This window comes from Lolium rigidum, chromosome 7, assembly GCF_022539505.1.
Source record: "Lolium rigidum isolate FL_2022 chromosome 7, APGP_CSIRO_Lrig_0.1, whole genome shotgun sequence".
Classification (NCBI taxonomy): Eukaryota; Viridiplantae; Streptophyta; class Magnoliopsida; order Poales; family Poaceae; genus Lolium; species Lolium rigidum.
This window is the reverse complement of record NC_061514.1, coordinates 194574011-194579952: the sequence shown is the minus strand read 5'-3', so window position 1 is coordinate 194579952 and position 5942 is coordinate 194574011. Positions and strand designations below refer to the sequence as shown.

The window sequence follows — 5942 nt, the reverse complement described above, 5'->3', positions numbered from 1 at the left end:
TCCAACGGACGTGTGTCAACTGCACGCATCACGCATCCATCGAGCACTTCCGACGACGAGGGGGACACAAGTTCCTCTGACGTGTCGAACGACACCGGCTCTTCGGAAGAGGTGACGAGCAGGAAGCGCCTCCGTGAGGACGACGAGGGGGGGCCATCAAATAAGAAGTGGTTTAAAAAGTTATTTTATTTTTTCGAAGTTTTTATATGTAATTTGTTTATGTTACACTACTTTGAAAATTAGTTCATATTTTTCGAAGTCTTCACCGTACCTACAAATTTCTTCCCTCTATTGAAATAAAAATACAATGAAATCAGATAATGCATTATTTTAATGTTTTGGGGGCACGTTTAGGAGACGCGGCTGGAAAGCGAGGTCCCCCAAACACGACACGAAGAAAAAACGTCCCCCAAACGCTCGATCCGGTACCGTTTGGGGTCGCTTTGGATGACGCGGCTATGAACAGAGTAAAATACACGGGCAGTTATGGAACTTGTACATATATATCACTTTGATCATTGCACTCAAAAAAGTGAAATTTACGGTCACCCAAGACGCGACATAGTCATGTACAATCACCGCGTATGCTGCAGCTACGTATAGGGTGACATGGCAGTATTGGACCGTATGGCAGTGAACGGGACCGCCGTTTTACAGAAAAATAACCAAAATTTATTTGTTTGCGTCATTTTGTCTCTGCCTTCTCCCAATTTTAATCAGTGATACCAATGTTCAAGTGAGAACCAGCTAGTATGAGGGGGGGTTTCACATAAACCACCGCTACCACCAAGTTATCCCTGCGCCTGCTCCACCTCGCCATCGGCGCCCGCAGACGGTTCGCTCACCACGCTCCTCGCGACACAGGCAAGGCCGCAACCATGCCCTACTCACGGGCAGGGCGGCAGGAGCAGGGTTGGCGAGGATGACCGTGACCCTCCATTGCCGCTTGTGTCGCGTACGGCGCACCGGAGATCGCGGAGCGTGCGACCAACCTTGACTCCCGCTTACCCTGGCCAAAGAGATTTAGGGACCTCGATCGCGTGCGACCGAGACGTTGAGTGCGCCGGTCTCGAGCTTGCCGCGCGGCTCATGGACGCAGATGACACCCGGGTGCGCGCTGGATGGAATGGCGGTGGGAGAGCGTTTGGCGTGCGCCTCGCTGCGCTGCTCTGTGCCTCCACCGGTGGTCGTGCACTCGAGGCCAGGAGCTGTAGCCATGCTTGCTTTCGTGCGGGAACTGAGAGCAAAGGCACCGGCCATGCACTTGTGGCCACGACTAGCGTTCTTGGCGCTGAAGGTCGGATCTCGGATGAGACACCCCGGATGGCAGGATGGCCCTGCTTGGAGTACGTGACGTCCTGGGGTGGAGCAGTGTAACAGCCCAGGATCATACCCCTATTAGATTGTTTGTTCTTTTTCTTTTGTGCATCACCATGGCATATGCATCATATCATCCACAAGATTTTATCAAATAAAAATTATTTTAAATAAAAACTATTTTGAGTTTCCCCCTCTCATATGGTTTATTTATTAAACATCCTCTTTCTTTTCTTTTTCATTTAACAAAACCCTAACAATCAAAACCATATAATAAATAAAATTATTTCAAATGTTTTCAAATATCTAAATAATGTTCATTTTGTTCTAGTTTGTTTTTCAAAATTTATTCCAAAAAGTTTTCAAAATCTAAAGAAAAACAAACCCCAACCAATCCTAACCTAGCCCAGCTGGCCTTCTCCCTTCCCCCACCGGAGGCCCAACTCCTCCCCAGCTCCCCGGCCATCCATACCTTCCAGCCCGAACCCACCTCACCGTCTCAGCCCGTACCCCTTAGATCTTTTTCTTTCCATCCTTGTCGTCTTCCACACCGAGCACGCAAGGAGCGTGACCCCCTTCCCCATCGTTGTCCTCCACCAGCGAGGTCCCCCTCCACCTGCTCCCTCTCCCTCCTTAAAGCCTCCCCAAACCCTAGCCCTCCTCTTCTCCCCTCCTCGCGCCACCGCCATTCTCCATCTCTTTTCCTCTCTGTGAGCGCCCGAGCGCCACCGTGAGCTCCTCCACGGCGCCCCATCGTACCCGGCCACCCTGCACCGCACCGACGCCACCAGGAGCTGTGCCCTTCTCGACTTCGTCCTCCTCTGCAAGGAATCGAGCTGTGGACGCCACTTGGTTATCTTCAGGACTCTTAGTCCAATTTGTATCTTGTCCATACTCGGACGTATTCGATCTTCTGTATGATTCGGATCTTATGTTGTATATTTATATCTTGAATAGTTGGAGTCGTTGTTGTAATATATCTGCTTCTTGTGGGCTCTATTGTAATCCTGTTGTAATATTACTGCTCGTGTTAATTCCTCCGGCACCACGTGTGTGATCCGTCGCGCACGTCGTGTCGGAGGGCGTCTCAGAATCGATATCGTGCGGATTTCGGCGGCTTCGCTGGGATCCTCATGGTACCGATTTTGGGGCGTCACAAGTTGGTTCAGAGCCTCAGGTTGTCGGTACCCCACTAGTCCGGCCTTTAGCATAACCTTGCCAACGGTCATTGAGTTTAAGGAGTCCAAACTATTTTTTAAAATTCGTTGGATAGATCTGGTAGCTCTGATTTTTCTGCTTACCTCTATTTTTCCTCCCTTATCTTTGCGAGTTTTGGATCTTCTCTCTTATCTGAGTTCTCTAGGTCTTAGGTTTGACGTGGGTTGGATGATCTTTGCCTTAACCTAGTAGGTTTGATCTTCGAAGAAATTTTGCCGCATCTACATCATCATCAACGGAGCAACAACCCTTGTTAGTGGTGTCAACAAGATCAACACTTCGCCAGAAGAAGGTTCCACCTCGAGGTCGGGACAAGCAGGACGTGGGGATGGTACCGGTTTTGGGGCGTCACAAGCAGGACGCGTGGGGAGGGGAGGAGACGGTGACACAAATAAATGAAATTCGAGTATTTTTATGTTAAAATGGCTATCCTTGTCACTGCAAGAAGGATCACACAATACCACGTCAGCCAATACTAGTTGTAGCATATGCGGTGATGGTACATGACACTGCGTTGCGTCTTCCATGACCGTAAGTTTCGCTTTCTTGAATACATTGACCAAAGTGATATATAGGGACAAGTTCCATCTTCATCAGGTTCCGGGCTGCTTTTTGGTCCGTTTGGATTGGTATGCGTCACCTTGCAGACATGAAATAGACCTTGATCCGTTTGCGGAGGCAGCCCCAACACAGTCAAAACAACAACAAAAAGCACCAAATAAAGTTAAAACTTAATTCACATATATTTGGGCCCCAAAGCCCCCAGTTTGTTCACGCTACAAAAGAAAAGGTAAACTAAAATATTGGATAATCCTGCTGCAGGGATGCTGGCCGACCGTTTCCTAATCCTCGTCGCCGAGGTCGATTAAAACCTACGTCGGTGGCCAGACATTGGCGCCGGAGGAGGCGGCGGTAGACTGCGGCCTCCTGGGAGGACCGAATGACCTCGTTGAGGATGGGCCATTTGGCGCTTCTCCATCAAGGAGATAGCCTCCTCCTCCTTCAGCTCCGTGATGTCCTCCTCCATTGGTTGGTAGTCGAGGTCATCGTCATCTCCGGGCAGGTCCTTGGGCCGCCGCCACATATCAAGCAAATTCCAAAAAAATGTGGCGCCAACCGGTTCAAATTTGAATTTAAACTTAGTCAGCTTAAAAATATTTAGTATATGGTTGCACATCGAAATAATTTGTGACACCTTGAAAATGCGTATCCTAGGATGTGTGTCATTCTTCTGAAGTTCTGAACAAATTCGGATGATTTGCCACTGTGTCAATTCATTTAAAGTTCTTGTTCTTATTATTTGCAATTGCCAAAATATGACTTGTCATGTCTAATTATCCGACATTTTCTTTTCCGTTTCCGTCCGAATTCACTCTGCTTTTGAGAGCTAACAAAAATATATGGTAAAGCGTATGGAGAGCTCTTTATATGTACATCCGTAGATCAATGGAAGATGGAAGCTAATGTATGCGTCGAATTCCCTGGTGGGATAAAAACATTTTTTAAATACGAACAGTCGTGAACCAAACAAGATGGAGATCATGACCAAAAGTATGCAAGAGGAACTTATAGTGGCGATAGGTGTCATTGACGTTAAGACTAGGAAGGCTAGCTAACGATCTTTTATTGCTTAACAATATTATAAAAGTTACAAATTTGCTAAAAATAACGCTGAAGAAGAATGTTTGAAGCAGTCACATAATCTTCATTTTTGAGGGGCCATTCTGCGTAATCTTGATTCCAAACCATGCCATCACCATTGACAACCACTCGGTTGCACAACCCAATGCATAATTAGCAAAGAAAAAGGGCACCAAATTCAGAGATTCCTTATTGATCACATCACAGAACTGGATGACCCCATGAAGATCAGTCAATGCCAACTGACAGATATAATAGGAAAATGCAATACTGACTTGTCATATACTCCTCAAGTTCAAGCTAACAAACTGAGATCATATCAATTCTATACAATGGACTCTTCGGCAGGTTGAGGACTTCAAAAAGTAGCACAAGCACACGGAAAACAGACAGCGGGATTGTACTGCAAGCAACTTGATGGATGCCAAGAAATGTGCCAAGCGTCACTGCCTGAAATGCTGCAAACACAGATCCTTCAGTCACATATAGCATTTCCAACAAGAGCTAACGTTAGCTTACAATAATATAGCACACATTTACACAAACAATGAATAAACACAACGTTCTTCCATAACTCACATCATCCTGTCCACGAACATCCCTCCATTTCTCTGATACATCCTGCTTCACTTCTTTAGCTGCGGTAAGGAATAAAGAGTAATTAGCATATTGCCACAAATAAGACACTGAGATTGTTTTTAAAGAATATACATAAAACATGTTTACAATGTAATACATATTTGAAATAGGAAAACCAAGTACACTTAAACCGATATCCATACACAGGAGTTGAAATATGAAACGGATACACAACACATTTTGTCCCAACTACAGTGGCAATGAGGTTACAACGCATTCTGTCCCAACTACACATTTAAAGCACTCCAATCCTCGAGCTAGTAATACTAGCTTCAGACAAGCAATTCTCAAACAGATTTTCAACTGAAATTGGCAAAATATTAAATGCACAATATTCACATCATATGAAATCACAGTGCGCAGAAGCTACCTTTAGACGAAAGATTCTCAAAAGTCCTGTTTGTCCTCACAGCAAACCTCTGGAAGGCACGGCTGCAACATAAGAAAACATTTACTAAGAAACCAACAGCAGCAACATATCTAAAATAAGTAGAAGTTATAAGAGGAACCAAAAAGTAATGCTATCTAAACAATGTGAAATATATTAGTCCCCTTTTCCAAAGGACAGAACAGGAAATCGTAGCAGCTCATGAGCATGAAGCAAGGGAAGCACAAGATAAACCATAAATATATTTGAATAATGCAATCATTTTCGCATAATCATTACAGGTCTGCAAGAACTCATCACCGTTGCCATAAAGACATCAACTGAATACCAACTTATAATCATGAAACTAGAAAGGGACACAAACACATAACTTGGATAAACCAGGGGAGAAACGGAGTACAAAAACAAATGCATATGCTTCATGACAACTCAGAAAGGGACACAAACACATAACTTGGATAAACCAGGGGATAATCATTACAGGTCTGAATGAACTCATCACTGCTGCCACGAAGAAATCATTTCAGCCTAACAATCAAAAAGAGGCAAACCTACCAAAGCTTATTAATGACTCGCATCGAACTGAACCAAACCAATCTGCTTTTGTCATTCCATCGCAAGCAAACAAATTTCCATGTAACCAACATTAGGTAAGCACAAGAACCTTGTGCTACAAACTAAATCCAGATATAGCATATTATTATTTGCTCTACAGCCAGCGGTAAAAATGTAGTTCTCG

General features: G+C 44.8%; 1 long non-coding RNA gene and 1 pseudogene across 1 annotated transcript; both read right to left on the bottom strand.

The window, feature by feature from the left end:
* Nucleotides 1-4329: 4329 nt before the first annotated feature.
* On the bottom strand, nucleotides 4330-5317 carry LOC124677636. Its single transcript, XR_006994155.1, has 3 exons — nucleotides 5186-5317; nucleotides 4756-4814; nucleotides 4330-4634 (listed from the first exon to the last, which is right to left on the bottom strand). It is a non-coding gene; the product is annotated as an uncharacterized LOC124677636 (long non-coding RNA).
* Nucleotides 5318-5431: 114 nt separating this feature from the next.
* Nucleotides 5432-5508, bottom strand: LOC124679885 (annotated as a pseudogene).
* Between the last annotated feature and the right edge of the window lie 434 nt (nucleotides 5509-5942).